The 15289-nt window shown below is 42.8% G+C and overlaps 1 protein-coding gene across 3 annotated transcripts in view; it reads left to right on the forward strand.

Moving 5' to 3' along the window:
• Fam189a1 (family with sequence similarity 189 member A1) overlaps positions 1 to 15289 on the forward strand; it is a 409697-nt gene that overhangs the window by 272392 nt on the left and 122016 nt on the right. The gene's annotated exons all lie outside the window — the stretch shown is intronic.

The following is a 15289-nucleotide window of genomic DNA, read 5'->3' on the forward strand; positions in this document are numbered from 1 at the left end:
AAGTATCTCCCAGTAGGCCCTTCATTTGAAAGGTTCTAATACTCACATGTGCCGCACCTAGCACAAAGCCTTCAACCCAGAAGCTGGTTGGAGCAGGGAAAATCTAGTCCTTTGTCATGAGGGATGCTTTCTAGCTGGGAGGGCTTGGCCTGAGTTACAGTGTCAGCAGGGGTTCAGCACTGCTCAGAACTGCCACTGAGCTCTTCCAGGTTCCGGTCCTGCAAACCCAAAGGATGAAGTTCACAGACCACAAGAAGGCGGGTGCTTGGAAAAGAGTTTACTATGTCTTCATAGGCGGGAGCTTAACAATTAGAGCTCCAGTATTGCAGAGGTCCAGAGATGGGTGCCATCCCGTTCCTGGGTTAGGAGCCTTTTAACAGGACTTACTGCAGAGGCTGGGGAGGCATGGCCGGTGAGCTGGCTAGTCCAGCTGGTGAAGCTGTGAGGTGTCTGTGTGTTGTTCCATCAGAGTGGCTGGACTGGAGTTCTGGTCACACACTGGCCTACAGGTGCTAGGCTGCTTCCTGACAGGAAGCAGACAAGAAGAAACTGGAGCAGGAGCCCTAACCCCCAAACATTCCCTGCATCTCTGACCTCTGACCAGGACAGAGCCAATGATATTTCTGGCTTCTGAGCAAGGGCGAGAACTGAGGTCCCTGTCCCTAGACTGTCAGATTCTATCTCCTGTTCTTATCATTATATGAAATTGATTCAAACTCTACCCATGGCAGTGTCTAACAAAAAGACAGGCATGATGGGAGATGCGGTCCCGGCTCCACCCCTCTCAGCACTGCCCATCTGAGGCTGTTAGAAGAGTGCTTCCCTGCACTTCATGTTGACAGGCATTTCTGGATCCCCAGAAGTGGGTTTCTCCGCCTATGCAGTAAGCCAGATCAAGACGAATTTAAAGTCCAGCTTTAATGAGCCGAGCACTCTCAGGTGACATTCGAGCACCTCAGAAGTAAGGTGGGGGGAGGGGAGGAAAAACCATATGGTGGGTGTGGGGACTGGAGCTTCGGGGAGGAGTCTGAACTTTCTGGGTCTTTCTGAGGGGGCTGGGTTTGGAGAGAGAGGAGTGGGATGAGGTGGAGTTTCAAGTAGAGTTTCCATCCAAACAAATCTGTCCTCCCGCTCTTATTCCTGAGGTATATCAGGATTATCTGGGTTCAGAATTTAATAATATTTTTCATCTCATTTCAAGGATCGTTATGACCAATATTAAGATCTTTATAAATACGATCATGCCCACCTCTCCTTTTGATCAATGTCTGAATCCCATATATGATGGTCAGAATTCTATGGTGGTTCCACAGGAGCAATGCAGTTGATATTCCTATGAAATGATAGTGTTAAATCTTCTCTGCATTTAGATGTAAAAGTACCACTGTGCTATTACCACTGACAATAATTAGAAGGTTGCACAAGTGTGTAGCCGATGAACAGCCGAGTAGCCCATACGGCACATGTGCATATAGGTTAGGCCATATAGGTTTGTCAAGTATACTTTGATATATACGTCACATGGCAACCCATTTCCCATGGCGTGCTCAATGTTGAGTGTCATGTAACTACATTATAAGATCCGTTGTTAACATTATCATCCTCTTTCTCCTTCCTAGGATCCTTGTTTGCTTTGTTTCTGGTGGGCATGTGGAGAATTATTTTTAATGTACATAGAAAGTCTGTGTTTCCTGATGTCATGTGTCCATTAATCTATTCTTCTGTGCTACCATAATGATAGCACTCCTGGGGAGAAACCTCTTGGCCCAGTGTTCTCTCTTACACCTAACCCAGTCTGTATTTCCTGGTCTGTGTTACTCTGTGATCACAGATGAGGACTATGCTGTAAAATTATTCCCAGGAACTCATTGTTCTTTCTGTCAGGAAACTTCTGTGATTTCTTGATAAAATTCAGAGATTTGGGCCAGGGTGTATTTAAATTCGGGCTTTTCAGGACACTTTTTTTTCCCTCTGTTTACTACCTGGCATTGCTTTGTGCCCTCCCAGGCTCCTATTAGTTACCCAGAGAACTGCCTCCTCCTCCTGTGTCTTCTGTGTCTCCATTTTTTCATTTGTGATTTTTAGTTCATTTAACTCGTTGTCTTGTATTATGTGACACATCTTTCATTTGGTCTCCCAAAACAGCAATGTGTTTTCTTTCAGTGGGTACCATTCCTTTTTTTACAGTCCCTCTCCTAAAATTTTAAATTAAAATACCAAGCACTGTTCTGGCCTAGTAGCATTTTATCACACTCTAATAATAACTCCTTATGTGTTCTCATTATGTCTTTATATTATAAAGTCTATTTCTGTTTCTGCCATTAGTTCTGCTCCACCGTAGCCATCTGTCCTAGAACTTGACTGTTTCCTTCCTCCACACCGCTGTATTTCTGAGGTTGCATGTAGTTTGCTCTCTCTGATCATCATCTTGAGTATAGATCTTCCCCAGTCTGGTTTGGGCTCAGCTCAGACTGATAGTTACTATTCACTTAAGGCCACATCCATTACTGGGAAAGGATGGAGGCATGCAGGGATAGTTTATCTCTCCATGGTTCCATAGCAAATAAGCCGACAGACCTCTCTCTTTCTCCCTTTCCTTTTTCTCCTTTATCCCTCTGCACCCATCCTCTGTGGGTGTATATGTCCATGTACACCCACACTGGGATTTAAATTTAACAACCGCAGACATGCTGGGAAATCACTCTACCAAATTGTCCCTTTAGATACAGCTGGGGTGGGATGGGGTGAGAGAGTTTCTCTTCTGAATCGTCCTCAGGCCTTACTTACAACTTACCTTTCGAAGCCTCTCCAGAAATGACACCTTAGTTTACTTCCATGTCATTGCAAATGTCCTTGTCCCTGTCTGCTGCCTAGGAAACCCTTATGAAAGTAGAGGTAGGTTTGTTGTCCTGCTTAATATTAACTACAATTGCTTGGCCAGTGGCCCAGGTGTATTACTGAATAGATCACACAATTAAATTAACCCATTTTTACTAATCTATGTATCATCACGTGACTATGGCTTACCAGTAATGTTTGAACATCTTACCCTTTTGATGTCTACATCGTGTCTTCCAGACACTGCTTCTCCATATCTCTGTTTTGATTTCCTGCCTAGTTATATTTTGTCCTGCTATTGGCCAACAAAGCTTCATTCAACAACCAATAAAAGCAACTCATATTCATAGCATACAGAATGACATCCCACGTTACCCTTAGATTGGCTGATTAACTACACTCTGTCCTGGTGTGACTGCTCCACATCCTGGGCTCTAGCACACACATGGTGTCCCTCCAAATCATGCAACCTATGACCTGCAGATTGTCCCTGAATTTGGATTCCTGGGTTAACTGTCAACATTGTATATGTGCTTCCATCATAGACTGTGAGGACAAATAGTTGGTCCTCTGGACCCTCTGGACAAAGATGTACTTCTGGCACCATTAGTAACCACTGGAGACCAGAGAATGTGTGCTTGGCTGGCTAAGAACTTTCTGTGTTTTCCTGTGGCCTGTAGGTTACAATATAGGGGTCAGAAAACAAGGCCAAACTTGGAGGTTCTGTATGAGTCCAGGCTTTGAAGACATTTGGACTCCTGAAGACTTTGAGACACTTGGGTTGTCACTTGCTGTCCTCTCCTAAGCAAACCAAGACTAAGGTTGTATTATGAGTAAAGTCTCAGAAGGTCAGGCTCTGCTCAGGTCACGATACTATCTATGTGTCAGCTCACTAAGTACACGCAGAACTGGTAACTCCAGACAAGGAGGACCTGGGTCTAAGAATAACCCCTAAACTCCAGTGTCACATGGGGACTTTCCTCAGTGGCTGCTCTCAAGGAAGCACCCCTGGGCCCTAGGCATCACTCATACTAAGATATGTCCACAAAACATGTAGATATGGGGTGATTTTGAAACAAATTCTGTCTTTCTAACCTACAGACATTGGCTACCTGGTCAAACTGTAGCTGTTGCCTAATTCCCTCTTAACAGTCAGATGTCTTTTTGCTATAGAGAGGAAAGCCAACAACTATCAATGATTGTGCACCAAGATGTCAACTTCAGCAACATTTTAGGTTCAACCTTCAACTGTGCACAGAGCTGAGACAGGTAGAACAGCTGGCATATGGGCATCTGCTGGGGCCCCAGCGTTGCTAGGTGGAGTCGGGACACAGTCAGGTGCCCAGTCCTCTTGCCAATCTACCTAGTTTATCCTTACTGGCTGGGAAGTTTTAGGATGCAGCATAACTCACCAAATCTTGACAAAGGAAGCTATCCAGAACAAGTGCACAGAGAAGATATCACGGATGTGGTGTCACAGCCTCCCAAAGTCAACCACCTGCATTCTTTCCAGGTCCCCACTCTGCCACTTTTAATGTGTTTTTGATGTGCTGGCTTAGCTCTTCTTAGCCATAAGGTGATTGGCACTACTTAGGGAAATGCATGCAGATGGAAAATGGCCAATATAAAAGGACAGTTTTCTTTCTTCATTGCCTATAAGCCTCCTTTTAAGAACAAATAAATATCTCTCGGATGTTACCCGGAATATCCCTCACAGTCCATTGGCTTGAATAGAGTCACATGTCCATTCCTCTAATACTTGCCTGCCATTTAGCATCCATGTAATGTGCTGCATAATTTGTTTATAAATTTAGAAATATCATCCTTGAGTAAGGCTCATCAAGTAAGAATGTGGATGACTGTTAATATTAAGTGGCAGTGAGTTGTGCTGAATTCTGTAAGTCACATCTAATAATCACACTTAGACACAAAGGATTAGCATAACAGATGTATCCACATTAATTAATTACTATGTGAAATTTCCCAATACACACCTCTTAAATGTCCAGAATAATAACCACATTGAATTAGGTAATTTGCTTAGAAGTAAATGTGCTAGGGAGAAGTATGCATGAACAGTGTGGACCACTTAGGTAATTGTAAACAATCCGGCCATTTGAGAAATTTCACCAGCATGCAGTTAGTGATTGGTTAGATCCAAAGAAACAGCTAATTAGTTGATGTTTGCTTTTCCCCTACCAACTAATTCAAGCTTGTGGGTAATAAGATATTTTTAAAAAGAAAATAAAAGTAAGAGTCTTGGTGTGTCCATCCAAATTAGGGAATGGTGTTGTCAGCTTCAGGGGGCAGGAAGGCCCCAGGAAGTCTAGATATGGATCTTTTCATGCATTTAGGGTCATCCTTCCCAGTGTGGTTCCCTGACTGATGAACAGGGCTGCAGCCAGGCAGCTGCAGCAGAGGCAGGAGGCAGGCTCCCTCTGCTTGCTTCCTTCCTTCCTAGAAGAAGGTGATTCTCACCTCCAGAGCTGCCTCTCCCCTCTTGTCCTTAGCAGAGCTTTTGTCCTTTGCCATCTTTGTATTTTTCCTGGTGTCACAGGATCCATCTTGTCTTTTCCATTTTCTGCCTCTTTCTTACCCAAACTTTCTTTGTATCTCATTTTGTGTGACTGAGATTAAGTTTGTTTATTCCCTCTCTCTCTCCCTTCTCAAGGCTTCCAGGGCTCCATATAGCAATCCAAACATCTGCAGACATGGGGCCAGCAAGGGAGGGAGAGGATGCTGAAGGAGCAAACATGATTGGAGAACAATTTATCAGTGCAGGAAAATGTTAAAAACAAAACTTATTGTCTTGTATAGTTAATATACACTAATTAAAATAGAAACCATGCCATGCAAACAGAGTAGCAACTGGGGAGAATTTAAAGTTTCATTTAAAGGTGGGTTTCTAGCAGTTGCCCACTTGAAGTTTATAACTGATGAGTTGGCCAGCTTTGCTGCTTACTGAGTAAGGTTGCTAGCAGGCACATGATTTACATATTTGCAGGGAGTTAGGGGTAGGCCCTTTAATTCTGTAGTAAAAGTGACCCCATTCCCCAGGAGTATTTCAGGGTCATATACATTGTGTCCCAGGGTTTGCACTGTGAACTAACTTCAAGTGCATCAAAATGAAAAAGAGGACTTTGGGCACCAGTTTTTTGGTTTGAATCATTTTTACACTAAGAAAGGCAGGGATTGAATTCCTGTAAGAACTTTGTTTTGTCCCTCGGAACATGAGATATAACAGAGGAATCTGGGTTGCTCAAGTTCAAGGCAGTGTGCTCCTGAAGCTTGTCAACTCTGGTGAAAATGCATTGATTGGTGTGTATGTGGTTTGCAGATACTGGGGAGACAGTGTTATATTTGTTTGTGTTCACTAAACAGATGAATAACCATTGTTGTCACTATGATTACTTTGTAGGTAGTGTATGTGAACCTCCAATGGGCAGCTTCAAGATGGAAACCTGGTCAGCTAAGAGCACAGGCTTCTCCACCATCTTCCACCCCCCCCCAGTCTTTCTCATTTGAGGGCTGCTGTGTTTTCCTTACATACAGAGCTTTATTGTTCTCAGAAGGCATACTTAGCAAAGGATTGGCACTGAGATTCATTACAGCTGAGGAACGCAATTTAGTGAAGGGATCCTAACCCTAAACTTTAGTCCAAGTTTGTTTGGCTCTGTTGCCTTTGGGCCTATAGAGAGGCAGTTCATGCTGGGGGAGTCCACAGCAGATGAAATTGCTTTTCTCTTGGTAATCAGGAAGCAGGGAAACTGGGGTGGCCATATTCCCCAAATCCCCTTCTAACTTCTGTCAACTATGCCCCCTTCATGAAGGCTCTCCCACCTTTCAATGCACAATGGTCTGGAAAACCAGTCTTAGCACACAGGCCTTTGGGGGACACTCAAGAGTGAACTGATCACAGATGGCAGAGGGGTACATGAGACATACGAAGCTTTGGGCCAGATGAGAGCAGATGTGTATATAATTCTGCGTGTGACTTGTTTAATCCACTCACTGCTACAGCTGTTTTGTTTTGCTTTGCTTTTTATTTTAACTAGAGGTTTCTTCAATGCTGTGTGTGGAATTCAGAAATGTGCCCATGAAACATGGGGAAAGAATTTAGTTTTAAATCGTGTGTCATGAGCATATCTTCCACAAGTGTTCAGAGACATTAATTTATTTTAACATTTCCAGATTATTCTTGATTGGGTTGCATTTACTGGGCTATTGAGGCAGGAGCTTTCTCACTGTAGGTAGTCAGCGAAATTGGCTCATAGTGAAGGCTACTCACATAAATTGCAGCGAGGACAAAGTATGGAGTTAAAAGGGAGGTGAAGGGTTAAAAGGGCAAAGACAAATGCAGATGAATGAGAAGGCTTCTGGCTGGGTCAGCAATGGCAGGCTCTCACTAGCATCCCCCCACTGGAGGAACTTATGCACAAGATTCTTCCTTTTAATGCCCTAATTATAAGTGTAAACTGTAAGGAAAGGCAGCTTCTGCCTACACCCATGTCAGGAAAAAGGCCCCAGAGAGTCCCATAGATGGTGAGTTAAATACAAACAGAGAGGAGAGGAGGATAAGGATGTGAACAAGAGAGAGCACCTAAGACACCTGCTGAGAGGTCAGAGGTACCACCTGCCAGAAGAGGGCACCAGATCCCATTATAGACGGTTGTGAGCCACCATGTGGGTGTTGGGAATTGGAAGAGCAGCCCATGCTCTTATCTGCTGACCCTTCTCTTCAGCCCAGTAGGCTGATTCTAATGTGGTGGGTTTTCCTTTTTTTTTCCCCTGGTAACAAGTGGTTCCTTAGCAGTGGCTCAACACTACCTGGGAAGCACCCGGCCACAGTGTGTCAATGACTAACTCTGTGACTTACCCTTGCTTTTGTCGCTTTCTCAAGAGTATGTACTAAGGCTAGGGTCCCTAACGGTTGCTGGTGTGCATGGCTTTGCTGCCAGAAGCCAGGTGGCTGCCAGAGCTCCCATTTCCCTTTCCTCAAGGAATGTCACCATCCTTCTTAAAGTCTGATTCCTGAGTAGTTCTAAGAGGAAGCATCCCTGTTCTAGAAGTCACAATATTGTCACTTAAGTAAAGATAGAGCCAAGATAGGAAGCTTGTTGTGTCTCACAGGGCACTTCCCATGACTCACCCAAGAAACAAGGAATTGGGTGTTCATTTAAGAGCTGTTACCTGCTTGGGCTGGTGAGGAGCCTCCAGGGTTAAGAACACTTGCTGTTTTGCCCAGGATCCAGGTTCAGATCCCAAAACCAACTTACAATTGCCTCTAACTCCAATTCCAGGGGACCTAACCCTCCACAGCACACACACACATACACACACACACACACACACACACACACAGAGCTAACAGTTAAGTGTTAACTATTAGAATGACTTTTAATTTTCTTTCCAATACATATGTATGGTTTTTCATTTAGAATTCTTTCATAGAATAATGTACTTTAAAGTGGAAATATATTACCTTCCCAGACCACCCTTTCTGCAGGGAAAGGCTGAGACCTGTGAGACTTTCTTCCTGGACTCATAGGAAGCTGGTGGGCGAGGACTCTTGACAAAAATCACTTTTCAATGGTGCAGCATATTTTAAAGATGCCTATTTTAGATTTAATCTAAAATGTAAATAAGCATACTTCCTGATTGTGACTGAAATCATTATTTCCACAGGAGACTCTCCTTTGTTGGATTTTGATTGATTTTATAATTTAAATCATTTTATTGTTGTTAATGCAGAAAGTCTGGGCATATGACTCGATCCACTTGATGGTTCTCAATGCCCGTTTATTATTCTATATCATATCACTAGACTTATTAGATAAGTTTTTTGGTTTGGCGTTCAATTTATTTTTTAATAGTGCTTATTGAATTACCATTAATACACCATAAAATATACCTGCTGAAAGTACTATTTTGGGTTCAGCATATTTGTAGTTATCACACCATCTTTTAAATTTCCAATATTTCCATCACTCTGTCTGCATCTCGTACCCTTGACGAGGTACTCTCCTTGTATCTGGGGTTACAACCTGCACCACCAGGCCCAGCCTTCTCAGTCTTCTCATTTAACAGGTATGGTTTTGGTCTTGCATCTGAAACGGCGCTGCTCAAGTCAAGGTCACACGGATTTATTTCTGTGTTTCAATCTGTAGTTCTGTAGTGCTGGCTGTCATTGGCACTTGGCCAACCTGTTTTGTGCATGGTGTGAGTTCATGGTCAAAATTCACTCTTTGCTATATGCTGTCCTGTATGGCTAGTATCATTTGCTGTTAATCTATTGGGTTCTTGTAGTATCTTCTGAAAATTGATCCTATAGTTGTGCCTTTATTCCTGGATTCTCGATTCTGTTCTCTGGCTTTGTCTGCGCATTGGTTGGCTATAGCTACTGTAACACAACACTGCAGTCTGGTGGCTTACACTAGAAATCTTTCACATCGATCTGGAGGCCACAAGTTCTAGGTGAAGGTTTTCTCTATGCTGATCTTTTCATTTCTCAGCATGGCATCTCCTCACTGTCACTCTTGTGGCTTTTTCTTCTGTGCATGCACATTGCTGATCTGTCTCCTTCGAAAAGGGCACCTGTCCAACTGGTTGAGGACCTCATCCTAAATGCCCCATTTAAATTTAGTATATATAAGTTAAATAGACCTCTAAATACAGTTAGTGTCTGGGGCACCAAGAATGGAACTTAAACCTACGAAAACACAGCCAAGCCCATGACACAGCTATGCTTGTTTAATGCTACATTAGTTGGTTTGGTTAAAGTAGTGTTATTGGTTCATTGCATGACTCTTTGCATTTTCTTACAAATTGTTTGTTGGATCAGTAGTGATGTCCTACTTTCATTCTGGATGTATTATTTGGGTGTTTTCCATCTGGGATCAGAGCTTGGTCAGGTGGCTAAAGGTTTGCCAGTTTCACTGGTAATCCTTCATGTTCTTGGACTACCTGTAATGAAGTGTCATTCCCTTCCTCCACCTATGCAGGGATGTTGTTTTTAAAGTGTGTGGTTGGAGATCACTATAAAATGGTTAGACTGACAGGTAACAAGAACCCTAGGGTTTCTGGCATAGAAGATGCCAGGCTCTTGATGAAGCTTCTTGGAGTCCAAGATTTCTGAGGGAAACTGTTTTCTCTCCCAACCTCAAGGCCTGGTATATTTCATTTGCCCATAAGGTTTCCCCTGAGGGCTAATAGTCAACAGCCCAGCACTGGGGGAGGGGAGACACCATCCACAAAGAAGAAATGGTTGTAGTCATTCTGGGGAAGGGGACATAAGCTTCTACTTCTGCAGGCCCTCCAGCACACTACTCCAGGGTGACCCCTGACCTGGGAAAGTGGCCAGCTAGTTTCACAACTAGCACCCAAGCTCTCAGGAGGGAAGAGGCCTTTGCTTGGTCCTGTCTCTGCAGACCTTGGAGGACCCATGGCCCCTGAAAGCCTGCCTGTCAGCTTGCTCTTCAAAGCGGGGAGTCAGAAGGACTATGGGACCAGAGACATGGGCTGTGTGGATTTACTGTGTTCCAGGATCCCCATTCCATCTGTTTCTGTTTGTAGTTGTCTCCCTCAGGACCAATAGTCATGCATACACAGGATTCTCCTATATCCTTAAATATTGTTCATTATGTCTGTTCATATTCATATTTTCATTGGTGTTTTTCATATTTATGAGGAACAGTGCTTCTGGAATCTTTGATTTTTTTCTAACATTTTTTCTATTTCTTTCTGCTGACTTTTATTTCCCATCCCAAAGTGTATATGGTTTTTGCAAAAAGTATCTACAATATTAGCCTTGTCAGTTCTCTTTGGTGCACCAGCCTTGTGAATAAAGTTCTCCTGCAGGCCAGAGTGTAATTTAAAAGAACGAAGCCCTGTTTCTTATGTGCCAGGGCCTGTGGAAAAATCCTTTGGATTAAACACGAATGATCTGGAGTAGCAGGTGAGCTAACGCAGAGCCACGTGTCACGCAATATAGCATTTCAGTCATCTGTGGGCCTCGGATGCCATAGTGATCCTGTAAGATTACATTGCCTATGTTTACCTAATGACAAAATCACCTAACAATATTCTGCCATTGCTGACATATGACGGTATCCTCCAAGCTGTCTCAAACACCAGGGGTAAGTGGCTAGAAAGCACATGCATACATTTGCATGCAACCGTGTGGTCCTTACTTGCTTGCCTCTCCCGTCTGTATTCCTAACAGGTAAAATAATAAGCAAGTTCCCCAGCCACAAAGCATTGCGTTAGATTTTATTTAGTTATCATTGATGGTATTGAAAGTACTTCGGGAAGGATGTTCACTATAACTACCCACCAGGGTCTCTTCCCCCTGAAATCTCTTTCCCCCTGCAGACTTAGCTAAAACTCATTCAATTTCAGATGCCAAAAAGCAGCTCACAGCCGATTAGGTGAAAGATTCCTCAGTGTGCAGCTATCTGCAAGAGTCTAACCTTAAACCTGGGACATGGAGATTCATATGGGAGAATCTGAACTATTCCTCCATCTCTTCCGTTGAGTTTGCATCACCACGAGGGAGGGTTTTTGACAAACCACAGCTATAGCTGCTAAGTGTAGGTCACACTTACGCTTGCTAGTGCGGGAAAGAGGACCTGTGTGTGAGCGCCCCTTGAAAGATGCTGGTTGGATGCCATAATCAGGCCCAAATCACGTGGGCCAACAATGGAAGAAAGAATAGTATCAAGGTCTCCTAGAGGTGGAAGAGGCAATTTCTAAAGGGAAAAAAATTGCAGTGGGAGGAAGAGGCCAAACAAACAAATCAAGTCTTATTCCTGTTTGAGACCTTGTATGATTATAACTCAATACCTCTAATGCCTTTCATCAAGGCCCTTGGTAAATGTGTAGTTTCTATTTCTTGAAAAGAGTTCAATCAGAGGCTCTGTGCCAAGTGGTTGCATTACTAGGAAGGCACTGTCTCGTCAGCCCACACCTTTCCCCAGCCAAGGAAAGCTCTGCGAGGCTTAATCAACTTTTACGAGGAACACAGTGTTCTATGCGGTTTGCCATATTGTCTGATCTGGAGGACCTTTGTTAGGGATGGGTAGACACAGGTTTAAGAGTAAACAGTGAGTAGACGTGGAAAACTTTACTGAATCCTTAAAAATGTCTCAATTGCCATTGTTGTTACCTAGGCAGTATTTGGGCCTCAACTCCTTTGCATGCCTGCTGCACACTGTCCGATTTTCTTCCCCCAGAAAAAGCAGGGAAGCTGCTTATACGTGCTAGCTGCAGGCTTTGATCATTCTCTTTGTTCCTCAAAGGTCCTCACCTGCTTTTAGCACCGTGTTGCTCTCAGAGGTTTCAAAATCTTTTTCTGGTTGTACGAGAAATACCAGTGAATGGAGAGAAGCCTCTTGTAGATAATGAAGATGATTAGAGCCTGTTGGCAGGCATTCGCTGCCAAGGAGATGGAAGAAAGCATTTAATTACTTAGAGATGGTTAAAGCACTCTGTGTTGCCTTCCTCGGTGCCTTTGAAATCTTAGCTAGTGTGGCGTTTGTCTCAGTTTTTGCCCCCCCCTTTTGTTTGGGGTCTGACTGTAAATGCAAAAGGGTCATTAGCACAAGGAATTTGAAGATTTCTTTTCTGTTTTAATCACTTATCTCTGTGACTTCAAGGCTTCCACATAAAGTTGCACTTGCCACATGTTAATCACATTGAATTTACTAAAAATCTGAACCACAAAATGGGCAGAGCATTGTGTCACTGCAGAGACTTTGCCAAGGAGATAATTTTCATTTATCTTCTAAACAAACAAAAATCTACCTTTTAATTTCTCAGAGTGTGTAGCCTTTTTTGTTTGTTTGTTTTTGTTTTGTTTTGTTTTGTTTTTCTGACACAGGGTTTCTCTGTGGCTTTGGAGGCTGTCCTGGAACTAGCTCTTGTAGACCAGGCTGGCCTTGAACTCACAAAAATCCACCTGCCTCTGCCTCCCGAGTTCTGGGATTAAAGGCATGTGCCACCAACGCCTGGCCCAGTGTGTAGCCTTAACGGCACAATAATGTCTATATAATTCTCTCTGACCTTTTCCTGATTTTTATAGATGAACATCTTTCTTGTGCAGGTTAGCAGAATATGCCACCTAGAATGTGCCATTTTGGCATGAGGGCTACTTTGAGCTAAAGCACTTGAAAAACAGCAGATGCTAGAAGGGCAGCCTCAGCTTCTCTCTTCCTGAAAACAGGAGATAAAAACTTCCAAGTGCAGAAAAGAAACATTACTGGGTTATGGCCAAGAGGTCTCTGGGAAACCTCGTTTAGCCTTCCTACATAATGTAGTTACAGTTCCACAGTTATTTCTCTTTGTTCAAATACAAAAGCATCCAGATCTTGCTATTTCTTTGAAACTTCGTTTCATTATAAAACAGAGTCCTGTACCACTTGGACTAAAGGTGTATACTTTCGTCTAATTAAGTGGTATAGCTCAGTGGTAGGGCATTTGCCTAATGTATGTGAAGCCCCAGATTTGACCCCCCATGATTACAAAAATCTAATTAAATAAAAAAATCTGTCTCATGAATTTAATTCAAAGGGCTGACCAGGACCCTAAGAGAGTAAGGATGTACCTTTTTTATACACACACAATTTTGTATCATCCTCAATTGTCATTAGCATAACCCCTCTGGAAAGAAACAAATTGTAATTGAATACACTGTCAGACCCTGTGCTAGGTACTTAGCAGACAAATTTCACTTAATTCCTTGAATCCAGGATTAATGGTATCATGTTGTTGGTCTGGAAGCTGAAATTTGGAGTGTCGGTAGGTAGCCTTTTCAGATTTATAGTCTAGATTCCCTGTTGCCAAAGCTTTACTTCTTCAAGGTCACCATGTCTGTGCTCCACATTATCTGTTTCTCTGTCAGAGTAATTAACACGCCTTACAGGGTTGTTGTCTGGCTAAAGAATTGGTATTTACAGTTACCTTTGTAAAGGCATTAGCTGCTGCCCTTTGCCATTACCAATATTATTACTGCCACAGTTTGTACCCAAGCCTCCACTGCTTCCAATGTCTATTTGATTTGAAATGTGGGGTTCGGTTGACTTCCTCATTGCAAATTCTGGACTCCATTTTAGTAGCATTGTTTTATGCCTGTGTTTTCTCTTGTTCTGGACAGCATGGAGACAGGTGTTTTAAGACTTAAAACCGGTATCTTTCTTCACGTGTTTTGAGTCATAATCATCTGCTGTCGTGTGTGTGTGGGGGGGTGCTACTGAAAGATGCTGCAGGTGTAGGCTGCTGGAGCTCCTTGGGCTTTGGGGAGAAATCAGCTCGGAAAATACTGAAAACCGGCTTGATTATGGACTATAGCTCTCAGCTTATTTCCCATTTCTCTCTTATCTCCTGGCTGCTGAGATTATTTGGCTCAAGGCACAACTGATCCTTCTGGAAGGATCTTTTGCAGAATTCTAGACTGCAGGAGGCTTCTATGAACTTAAATACAGACTTCAATTTGCGGGGGGAGGGGGCTGAAGCAGATGAATGGCTCGCTGTAAATAAAGAGAATGCCGTGGTGCTGTGCTTTATTTAGCTGATCTTAATCTGTTTGTGTAGCTGTAAAATAATACCATAGAGTGAATAATTTGGAAATAGCACAATTGCATTTCACTCATGTCTCTGGAGGTTGGGGGGGTCTAAGGACAGGTGCCACATTGTTGAGGGTCACTGTATCATGAGATGGTGAGAGAGACTACAATAGCAAAATAGACGCACTCTTAACCCATTACAGAGAATATGGCATTCATTCACTCACAAAGTGACAATGCTGCTTGCTACATTGGGGATTGTATTTCCAACATGTGAGCTTTGGAGGACACATTCAAACTGTAGCAGCCTCTGTAGTTGACAATGCTTGATGATGTCATTTTGGACCCTGTGTGGAACAGTCACTGCTCATAGCTCACTAGATTTCAGAATAGTTGCATCACAACAGGGAGTGAGATTTTATATTTGCATTGCAGGTCCCATTACCAGACTGATTTTCATATTGAATTATAAACAAAAATTTTATGCTGCTTACATTTAATGAAATTTTAATAAGGCCATGTTTTGATGTTATTATTCAAATAATGTGATCCGAATTGCTTTCCTCTGAATATATTTGCATTAAAGAGAAAATCAATTTGAGTTCATTCCTTGAACAGTTTACCTATTTTCTTTGTAGCTTTGAAAAGACAGGGGAAAACTCAGTTTCTCTGTCAGTAAATGGAGAAGAAACACATTTCCTAAGATCTGTAGCATCAGTGGCAACAGACTGCTGATGGTTTGAGTTAATGAAATGCCTCATTTTGTCTATTAGAGTTGCACAATTTAAGCCATCTACAAACCACACACATCTCCTCTCTTACTGAGACTTTTAAGCTTGTATATTAAGAAAGAAAATTAAGAGATGCGTGTTATTGCTACTCCCAAGCATTGG

Source organism: Mesocricetus auratus, unplaced genomic scaffold (genome assembly GCF_017639785.1).
Source record: "Mesocricetus auratus isolate SY011 unplaced genomic scaffold, BCM_Maur_2.0 Super-Scaffold_4256, whole genome shotgun sequence".
NCBI lineage: Eukaryota > Metazoa > Chordata > Mammalia > Rodentia > Cricetidae > Mesocricetus > Mesocricetus auratus.